At 39.4% G+C, this 11,924-nt stretch overlaps 1 long non-coding RNA gene across 1 annotated transcript; it reads left to right on the top strand.

Moving 5' to 3' along the window:
- Positions 1 to 1,155: 1,155 nt before the first annotated feature.
- On the top strand, positions 1,156 to 11,789 carry LOC310866754. Its single transcript, XR_014569952.1, has 3 exons — positions 1,156 to 1,261; positions 6,974 to 7,071; positions 11,547 to 11,789. It is a non-coding gene; the product is annotated as an uncharacterized lncRNA (long non-coding RNA).
- Positions 11,790 to 11,924: the final 135 nt, after the last annotated feature.

Raw genomic sequence — 11,924 nt, 5'->3', positions numbered from 1 at the left:
ATTTGCATTTCCACTTTGTTTACAATGTCCACCATTGTTGATTTTCCAAGCTGGCATGGAATGGAAACAAGCCTGGTTTTATCTAGCATGAGTATTATAATGACTCAAATATTAAATAATCTGCATATCAGCACCCTCTCCACCTCAGGACAGTGTGGTACTGCAGCTAAAACTGCTTTCAAAGTCCAGAAAGAAATGACAAGGCCTGGTTATATCAGAGTGGTGATTGAGGCTCAAACCATTAGAAATAACTTTGAGGGACATAGACAATATGATTATTACATATTAAAAGCAGTTTTAAAATGCATGTTATTTGCACTTTAATACAATCAGATAGGACTTTTCTGTTTGGATGAATGGGCTGCCATTGCACCTATAGGTAGCACCTTGCCATTAATGGTAAGATGGACGCGGTCTGCAAGCAATTTGCATTCTCTCTGTCACCAGGCTGGATTGTCCTGTTTTTAAACGTCGCAGCCATCAGATCTACAAGCTCACAGCGCGGCGTGATGCAAGCTTGTAGATCTGCTCTTCTAGTGTGGGAGGAACAAGGAAGTGTCTCGTTCCCTCCCCCCAAACCAATACTCTATGCCCCAAACAGTCAGAAGATCATTTGGGCGATCTTTTCCCTCTGTGCTCTCCTGCTCTGCTCTGCTCAACAAGGTGTACAGGTATATATAAAAGCTACTTTATGCCGTTAGTATGTTGTGTTTACACTTACAACAATAAGCCTACTGTATACATGTATCTCTGAATATTGAATACTTTACTTTTTCTAATACTAAATTATTAAGCAACAGCTACCTATCCTTAAATATTTTTCAATATTATTAGCCTGCACTTGTATTATGTCTTCTGTAATCTCAGCATCATTGAAAATGAAGACTTTGTCCTTTTATAAGAAAACAAATAAAGGTTAAATGTACTTTTCTGAGTTTAAGTTAGTGACAGTGCAATATAATTTGTATTAAGCCTATACACCAAAGACAAGCCCCTGTTCAATTAATCTAAACATTAAAGACATGACATACAAATACACACTTCTATGAAAAAAGGAATAACAGTTAAATAAAGTGTCTGTCTGTCTCTCTGTCTCTCTCTCTGACCCTCACTCTGTCTCTCTCTGTCTCTCCGCCCATCTCCACTTTATCTAATCAGGACACAGAAGTCATTTTATTATCCAGTCCAAAGTCTACAGTACAGAACCAGAACCAAGGGTGGTCTACAGTACAGGACCATGGGCGGACAGGATTCATGACAGGTAAATAGGCCGTGTTGGGACCCCAGAAAAAGTGCCTAGAAAATGAATTTCGTTCCCGCGTCATGGGCACTACTCATTCAATGCATTTTTTCAAAATCTTGTGCTGCTGTTTTTGCTTGTAAAATGTGTTGATTTTGGCAACACAAAATCTTTATATGTCATAAATACATATACCTAACATCTGTAACAAGTACTGGTGCCTTAGTTTACTCATACGCTAATCTATATCATGAAATGTAGCAAATTTGTTAAAGAAAAACGCTTCAACTAACGTTATTGGCACCCAGCACACTGAAACATACATATGCTTATATTTCATAAATTAAAAATTTCACAAACTACTGTGTAATGATGGGTAGAAAAGAAAAGCAGCACACCGTGGCCCAAAATGGCTGGTCTATCAAAATGTTACCACGCCCCCCTAATTTGGAATAATGCAAAAAATGTGCAAGACTAAAAATAAATGCAATAAAGGTCAGAATTATTTCAACATATTGTATGCAACATCTATTAAAGTACCACAAACTGTCACAGCATCTGACATTTCAGCAATAGTCCCGGGCCTTACGGATATTTCCATGGCAATCAATATTAAAGGGACCAAATTTGGCCCTGATGTAGCCCAGGGCATGCTCTAATGATTAAGCTAGGGCCAATATGGCTGCCACCTAAAACAGTTTTGGCTATAACATTTGAACCAAATGAGCTACAAATGCGGTGTCTATTTATTTAGTTATTTGACCATTACAAACATGTTGGACTACTTATCATTACAATGGGGTGTGTCTGGTACCCTAATTTGCATTTCCATGTGAAAACGAGTTATAACTTAACTTTTGACACTTTCAGTCAAGTCGATGCATGTATTTTAATCATTAGAAACACATTGGAATGTTCCAATAATTCATGATTAAATCTATCTAGAACACTCAGGTTTGCCATTATGGTAAACCTGCTTCATCGCTGTATGCACCTAAACCATCCACTCCATGTGAGCTCCCCACGACGGAGCCCGCGTCTTCCTCACCAGCCATTTGCAGCATCTTGTTGCATACGCTAAAATATCTGAGCATTCGAGAAGAACACATCATCAGTGCATCAGAGTAGTCAGAAACGGGTCTCATGGTCGCAGCTTACGTATTTCCTGTAGGCGGACTCGACATAGCTGCAGGGTTTAAACCCTCACCAGGCGCACCTCTTCTACTACAGTGAACGGTAGAGTGACTGATGTTAGTCTGCCTCAAGTCAAACGTTACTCTTTTACCTGCTTTTTACTAACACTAACATTACAAAGATCAAAGAGATTAACCTGTTTAGTTTATGGCTGCTCGAACAGCAATGGCAACATTCCAAAAAAAACGGATTGTCAAAATATCCACCGTGGGGTCTGAGACCAGAGCCATTGAGTAATGGTTGAGGCGAAGCAGTGAAAGGTCATACTAAGCATTTAAAGTAGCATTTAAATGACTCAATGGCTCTGGTCTCAGACCCCGCGGTGGATATTTTAACATTCCGTTTGTTTTGTTTTTTGGAATGTTGCCACTACTGCTGGAGAATAAACTAAACAGGTTAATCTTGATGTAAGCTGCGACCATGAGACCCGTTTCTGAATTCGTCTATAGGGTGAGCAGTTAAGGTGGGGAGTGCCTGTGATGTACACCAGCACCTCTGAACAGACGACCCTGCAGTCTCACATTGGCTTAGATAGCATTTGACACAGACTTATAGCATGTTATGTAGACAGCACTATAATTGTATTGTATATAGTCATAGCACGCCATAGTACATATGTATAGCATAGTAGTGAATATGTATAGTTTATTATGTATAGTGTATGTATAGTTTCATCATATAGATATTCCACTGTTACCTTCTTAGCTTACGCATGTTTCATGATAAATGCTTTTATGTGATGTATTCCCATGCTTTTGTTCTTGCTTAAATGTAAGTCGCTCTGGATTAAGAGCGTCTGCTAAATGCCTAAATTGTAAATTGTAAAATACTGCAGTCTGCCCCAGAGATTCTTACATCTTAGATCCATGCCACCAAACCAAGCCCCCCTCCTCCCCCCATCAACTCAAGCTTCTGCAAGCAGCTGTGTCTGGATAGTTTTGAAGACATTGGAGAAGTTTAAAAAAAAGCATGATTCTAACTGTATTGCCCAGGGTGTCAAGGTGTATGAATGCCTTAATAGCATGTAGAATAGATGACATCATCAAACATCAAACCCAATGTCCACCTATATGCAAACTGAAGGGGGCCAATGTAGTCACTCACCATCGGTGAGTGACGATTTTATACATGTGGGGAGCTCAGAGTGGAAAGTAGGCTTTCTAATAACACAAGCCGCCTTTGTATTGGTGAGTATAGGTAAAACGTATTTATATTTCCGTAACAGAGGAGAGGCTGGTCTGCATTTCATGCGAGAGCAGGAAGACAACAGTCCCATAGCTCTAATGAAGGCATTAGACTAGATCTATACTAGATCTATATTATTACTGTACTGTACTATACTATACCATACTATACTATACTGTTACGCCAACACCTATGTATGGGCTACCTATCCAATCAACTCGACATCGGACATAAAAATGTACCTGGAGTAAGCAGCAACGCACATGCCGAGTTTGAAGTTGGTCGGTTGAACGATTTTAGAGATACGTCTACTAGATGGACGTGTATATGCACGTACAGAGATTTTGTGCATTCATTATTTAATACTCCTAAATGTATCAATAGGAATGTGTATATTAGAGTGTTCTAGATAGATGTAATCATACATCAGAGCATTTCACTGTGTTTAAAATAGACACCACGTTTGTCAAACATTAAAAAAAATCACTCATATTCACATAGCCATAGGGTTCCAGACACACCCAATCATAGTGATAAACATTCCAACGTGTTTGTAATGGTCCAAGTGGACTAAACTTGTGATGCTTGTTTACAGCCACACCCTGGCCTGCTCTAACATTTCATGTTAGGGGTTCATGTATCTCTGAATATTGAATACTTTACTTTTTCTAATACTAAACTAAGCTACCTATAGCCTAAGTTTAAGTTAGTGACTGTGCAATATAATTTGTATTATACACCAAAGACAAGCCCCTTGGCATTTTATCTGTTGAATTATCCTCCATTTTCAATTAATCTGAACATTAAAGACATGACATACAAATACACACTTCTATGAAAAAAGGAATAGCCTAATTACAATACAATAATTATTGCAGATTTACAGTTTGTCCACACAGCCTTACATGATCCTGCCAAAACATTTATGATGAATATAACATAATATCAATTAAAGGAAAAAACTAATACTTGTGACAGGAATTGACATATTTTGCAGCCAAAACTGCACATTCTTTCTGTTCCCCCAGAAGGAGTGGTAATTTCTCCCTTTCTGTCATTCTGGGAAATTTGGGAAAAACTCCTCTAATATTTGTGTAGTTTTTACATTGTGTTAAGAAGTGTAGCTTCGTCATCATTTTACAATGGCTGGGGGGGGTAACCTGAGACCTCTCGTGACTTATGAGGAAGTGTCTCGTTCCCTCCCCCCCCCCCCCCCCCCCATCGCCCCAAACAGTCAGAAGATCATTTTGGATCTTTTCCCTCTGCTCTCCAGCTCTGCTCAACAAGGTTTACAGGTATGAGGTATATATATAAAAGGTACTTTTATGCCGTTAGTATGTTGTGTGTACACTTAACCTGTGGTTAACAATAAGCCTACAAAGCAAAGCAAAGTTCTTTGTTTACCAAGGAAAGTGGACTAAACTTGTGATGCTTGTTTACAGCCACACCCTGGCCTGCTCATAGAACATTTCATGGTAGGGGTTCTGGGTTCATGTATCTCTGAATATTTTTCTAATACTAAACTAAGCAACACCTATAGCCTTAAATATTTTCAATATTATTAGCCTGCACTTGTATTATGTCTTCTGTAATCTCAGCATCATTGAAAATTAAGACTTTGTCCTTTTTATAAGAAAAATAAATAAAGTTTAAGTTAGTGACAGTGCAATACAATTTGTATTATACACCAAAGACAAGCCCCTTGGCACTTATCTGTTGAATTATCCTCAATTTTCAATTAATCTGAACATTAAAGACATGTATGACATACAAATACACTTCTATGAAAAAAGGAATAACAGTTAAATAAAGTTACAAATTACAATACAATAATTATTGCAGATTTGCAGTTTGTCCACACAGCCTTATATCCTACCAAAACATTTGAACTGATGCTGGAAAAACATGCAGGGAAGATGGCCCATTTTTAGCATTTCAATTAATTCAGTGAGTGAGAGAGACAGTCATTTGAATGCTTAGCATAGTAGCCTAAACCCACCATCACAACTTGTTTAGAAGTCAATTCAAATCATTAGCATCTAAACACTCACTGGCAGACAGTTGATCACAGCCTGACAGAAGTGGTTATGGGTAAGGGAGGCAGTGCTCCACCTTGTGGTACCAACTGGCATTGGCTGTGCATCGAAAACTGAAACTGTGCTCACAGTAAGACACACATAGAGACAGATGTCATTGAATTGAGCATTATCTATACACAACAAAGTGTGAATATCTAGCTATAAAGCAAGTCTTCTCACTTTGTGCTATCTAGATCTAGCATAGTAAGACAAGACACAACACAACAGATACAATGGTTCTTCTCAATGAAAGGTCTTAGTATAAGACAAGACACACCAGATACAACCATTCTCAATGTGTGAAGGTCTTAGTTTAAGACAAGACACACCAGATACAACCGTTCTCAATGTGTGAAGGGCCGTCGTTTGGCTTGTTGTCATCAACATTCTGTGTAGACGTGTCATGATCAGTTGTTTGTGTGAACCAGGTAACCAACCAGTTTGACAACCTCTTCTCTTTCCTTGTCTGTCTCTCTGTCTTTCAGTCTCTCTCTGTCTCTCAATTTTCAACAGGCTTTATTGGCATGACATTTTACAAGTGTTGCCAAAGCACAATCACAGATATGACAAACAACATTATAACAACATAATATCAATGAAATGAAAAAAATAATATTTGTCACAGGAATTGACATATTTTGCAGCCAAAACTGCACATTGTTTCTGTTCCCTCAGAAGGAGTGGTAATTTCTCCCTTTCTGTCATACTTCGGAATTCTGGGATTTTTTTTTACATTTTGGGAAAAACTCTAATATTTGTGTAGTTTTTACATTGTGTTAAGTGTAATTCTGTCTCTATAGCTCCGTCATCACAGTGTGTAGTTTTTACATTGTGTTAAGAAGTGTAATTCTGTCTCTATAGCTCCGTCATCACAGTGACACCACAGCCTCTCCTCTCTGGGCAGCCAGAGAGGAGTCTGTCTGTCTGTCTGTCTGTCTGTCTGTCTGTCTGTCTGTGCACATTGTCAAAGTCTTTCTCAGGTTTGTATCAGTTACTGTGGTTAGGTAGTCTGCCACAGTATACTGTCTGTTTAGAGCCAAATATGTTTCTAGTTTGTGCTGTTATTGTGTGAGTTCGTTCCAATATGTGATGCATTTATCTTTTTCTTTAGTTATAATCTAATAGTCTCTGTCTCTCTCTGTCTCTCCTCTCTCTGCCTCTCTATCTCTGCCTCTCTCTCTCTCTCTCTCTCTCTCTCTCTCTCTCTCTCTCTCTCTCTCTGTGTGTGTGTGTGTCTCTGTCTGTCTCTCCGCCCATCTCCACTTTATCTAATCAGGACACAGAAGTAATTTTATTATCCAGTCCAAAGTCTACAGAACCAGAACCAAGGGTGGTCTACAGTACAGAACCATGGGCGGACAGGATTCATGACAGGTAAATAGGCCGTGTTGGGACCCCAGAAAAAGTGCCTAGAAAAAGAATTTCGTTCCCGTGTCATTCAATGCATTTTTCATAGATAATACCCTTCTGAACTTTGGGTTAAAAGTTCTACTCATAATATCCTGCAGTATTTTGTCACAGGCCAGAAATGTATAGAAAAGTATATAACCAAAAAACGAAAATCTTGTGCTGCTGTTTTTGCTTGTAAAATGTGTTGAAAATGATTTTGGCAACACAAAATCTTTGTCATAAATACATATACCTAACATCTGAAACAAGTACTGGTGCCTTAGTTTACTCATACGTTAATCTAGATCATGAAATGTAGCAAATTTGTTAAAGAAAAACGCTTCAACTAACGTTATTGGCACCCAGCACACTGAAACATACACATAGTAAATTTAGCCAAAAGCTTATGTTTCATAAATTCAAAATTTCACAACCTACTGTGTAATGATGGGTAGAAAAGAAAAGCAGCACACCGTGGCCCAAAATGGCTGGTCTATCAAAATGTTACCACGCCCCCCTAATTTGGAATAATGCAAAAAATTTACAAGACTAAAAATAAATGCAATAAAGGTCAGAATTATTTCAACATATTGTATATATTAAAGTATCTATTAAAGTACCACAAACTGTCACAGCATCTGACATTTCAGCAATAGTCCCGGGCCTTACGGATATTTCCATGCCAATCAATATTAAAGGGACCAAATTTGGCCCTGATGTAGCCCAGGGCATGCTCTAATGATTAAGCTAGGGCGCCCGAGCCTGTGACCTTCGGGGTCGCCATGGCGGACAAATCCAATATGGCTGCCACCTAAAACAGTTTTGGCTGTAACATTTGAACCAAATGAGCTACAAATGCAGTGTCTATTTATTTAGTTATTTGACCATTACAAACATGTTGGACTACTTATCATTACAATGGGGTGTGTCTGGTACCCTAATTTGCATTTCCAAGATGGTGGCTATGTGAAAACGAGTTATAACTAAACTTTTGACACTTTCAGTCAAGTCGATGGATGTATTTTAATCATTAGAAACACATTGGAATGTTCCAATTCATGATTAAATCTATCTAGAACACTCAGGTTTGCCATTATGGTGTACAGCTTCATCGCTGTATGCACCTAAACCATCCACTCCATGTTTATTGTTTATTGAATGGATCCCCATTAGCTGACGCCGTGGCAACAGCTAGTCTTCCTGGGGTCCATATAAAATACATACAAAAAATACATACGGTAATTACAAATACATTCAACGAAGGTAAATTCATGAAAATACATAATAACAATTTATTCTATAAAATGAATTGCAACATAATGAGAATAACATTATGGTCACGTGGTCAGCTGTAGCAAGTGTTCCTTTAAAGCATATTTGAAAGATAATTTATGTTGTGTTATATTAATGTGAGGTGGTAACATGTTCCAAAATGATATTGATCGATACATAACAGTTTGTTTAAGGAGGTTCGTTTTTGGAGCAGGGAGTGATAAATGACCGAATGTGAGCTCCCCACGACGGAGCCCGCGTCTTCCTCACCAGCCATTTGCAGCATCCTGTTGCATACGCTAAAATATCTGAGCATTCGAGAAGAACACATCAGTGCATCAGAGTAGTCAGAAACGGGTCTCATGGGGCACGGTGGCACAGTTGGTAGTGCTGTCGCCTCACAGCTAGAAGGTCCTGGGTTCGATTCCCGCTCGGGGCGCTGTGGGTGCTGGCGGCGTGTTTCCTCCTCCGCGTCATCAGTGCCCATACCCGAAGGCGGGGTTGGCGAAAGGGCCTTTCTGTGTGGAGTTTGCATGTTCTCCCCGTGTCCCCTAGGGTAGATACCCTCACAAAAACATGCAGTAATCCTGGTCTCTAAACTGCCTCCCCCTGGCCAGCCGGGGCACCTGATGGAGGGGAAAGGAACTGGTTGGAATAACGTGTTCCTTCCACGCGCTACGTCCAACCAGGGAAACTCCCCCCTGTCAGGTGTAAAGGAGCAACTTGGACACTCAAGCATGAAGGAAGCATGAGTTAAGTCCGTTGCTCTCCCCAGGTTGGCGGAGGGTGTGTAGAGCCCAGGATCACATTAGATGATTGACACAGGGGTGAAAAATGGGTTACAAAATTGTGGGATAAAAAATATATATTAAAAAAAGAAACGGGTCTCATGGTCGCAGCTTACATATTTCCTGTAGGCGGACTCGACATAGCTGCAGGGTTTAAACCCTCACCAGGCGCACCTCTTCTAGTACAGTGAACGGTAGAGTCACTGATGTTAACATTACTAACATTACAAAGATGCCCAGAGCATCGAGATGAACCTGTTTAGTTTATGGCTGCTCGAACAGCAATGGCAACATTCCAAAAAAAACGGATTGTCAAAATATCCACCGTGGGGTCTGAGACCAGAGCAATTGAGTAATGGTTGAGGCGAAGCAGTGAAAGGTCATACTAAGCATTTAAAGTAGCATTTAAATGACTCAATGGCTCTGGTCTAAGACCCCGCGGTGGATATTTTAACATTCCGTTTGTTTTGTTTTTTGGAATGTTGCCACTACTGCTGGAGAATAAACTAAACAGGTTAATCTCGATGTAAGCTGCGACCATGAGACCCGTTTCTGAATTCGTCTATAGGGTGAGCAGGTAAGGTGGGGAGTGCCTGTGATGTACACCAGCACCTCTGAACAGACGACCCTGCAGTCTCACATACTGCAGTCTGCCCCAGAGATTCTTACATCTTAGATCCATGCCACCAAACCAAGCCCCCCCCCCCCCCCCCCCATCAACACAAGCTTCTGCAAGCAGCTGTGTCTGGATAGTTTTGAAGACATTGGAGAAGTTAAAAAAAAAAGCATGATTCTAACTGTATTGCCCAGGGTGTCAAGGTGTATGAATGCCTTGTTTAGCATGTAGAATAGATGACATCATCAAACATCAAACCCAATGTCCACCTGGTATGCAAACTGAAGGGGGCCAATGTAGTCACTCACCATCAGTGAGTGACGATTATATACATGTGGGGAGCTCAGAGTGGAAAGTAGGCTTTCTAATAACACAAGCCGCCTTTGTATTGGTGAGTATAGGTAAAACTTATTTATATTTCCGCAACAGAGGAGAGGCTGGTCTGCATTTCATGCGAGCGCAGGAAGACAACAGTCCCATAGCTCTAATGAAGGCATTAGACTAGATCTATACTAGATCTATATTATTACTGTACTGTACTGTACTGTACTATACTATACTATACTATACTATACTATACTATACTATACTATACTATACTATACTATACTATACTATACTATACTATACTATACTATACTATACTATACTGTTACGCCAACACCTATGTATGGGCTACCTATCCAATCAACTCGACCAATCAACTCGATTATCGGACATAAAAATGTACCTGGAGTAAGCAGCAACGCACATGCCGAGTTTAAAGTTGGTCGGTTGAACGATTTTAGAGATACGTCTACTAGATGGACGTGTATATGCACGTACAGAGATTTTGTGCATTCATTATTTAATACTCCTATCTGTATCAATAGGAATGTGTATATTAGAGTGTTCTAGATAGATGTAATCATACATCAGAGCATTTCACTGTGTTTAAAATAGACACCACGTTTGTCAAACATTTCAGAAATTCACTCATTTTCACATAGCCATAGGGTTCCAGACACACCCAATCATAGTGATAAACATTCCAACGCGTTTGGAATGGTCCAAAAACATGACAGACACAAAGTTTGCATGTGTAGCTCATCTGGTTTTACAGCCAAAACAGTTTTAGTTAGCAGCCAAAGGTCACCAGCTGTACATTAATGTCAGATGCTGTGACACTTTGTGATACTTGAATAAATGTTGAATAAATGTATGTTGTAATAATTCTGACCTTTATGAGAGTAATGGTGCTTTCCCCACTGAGGACAGGGCCAAGTCTAGTCAGTCACATTTATCATACACCATTCCAACTAACTGTCTTTAACCCATTTTGGGGCGGGAAGCCCTTTTGGTGTTTTAAACATTGTTATAATTTAGCTATTTTTGAAAAGTCGTGAAAATGTGACGCAAATTTGGAATTTTTATGTTTTTAACTCAAATCTTTGCTTCTGGGGGGGGGTCCCCTGGAACTACATATTTTCAGATGGGGGTCCCTGGAACTACATATTTTCAGATGGGGGTCCCCTGGAACTACATATTTTCAGATGGGGGTCCCTGGAACTACATATTTTCAGATGGGGGTCGGCGGCCAAATACATATAGTTTCTGGGGTCCTTTACATGAAATATTGAGAACCACTGATATAGAAACATGAAGTTTTAAAAATATATACTTCCTAGTTTAATGTGTTTTAAATTCAGAGTGCTACAATGTAAGAGATGTGTGACCAGTGGCTGTAGATTCAACATGGATTATAATGATTCACTAAATATTGTTCATCCTTTCTTTTCTACCAGGAGTCATCAGGAGATAAGCCGCCATCATTTTCAACAGCACTGCATGGGGCCAGAAGAGAGTGTCCCATTCATTTTGCTTCATAGATAGATAGATGGATAGAACATTTTAAAAAATCCTTATATTAAGAGTTTGAAGGCTGGAATCAAGCCAACCAGCGAGCTGCTAAATTATCTCGTGACACATTTGATTCCATTCACAAGAACTTTCCATCCAGGCTCATTCATTCCAATGTAAATATCATGGATTTTACACATTAAATACTGGTTCATTTTTGGAACCAGACCATAAAAATCTCTTCCAAATACAACAACAAGGCCTACCATACTGTATGCACTGGAAAAATATGTGCATGGCATTTATTTTTTAAAACAATGTTT

Source organism: Protomyctophum parallelum, assembly GCF_964188405.1.
Source record: "Protomyctophum parallelum genome assembly, chromosome: 11".
Lineage (NCBI taxonomy): Eukaryota > Metazoa > Chordata > Actinopteri > Myctophiformes > Myctophidae > Protomyctophum > Protomyctophum parallelum.
Note: the sequence above shows the minus strand (reverse complement) of the source record. Positions and strands in the feature narration are given on the sequence as shown.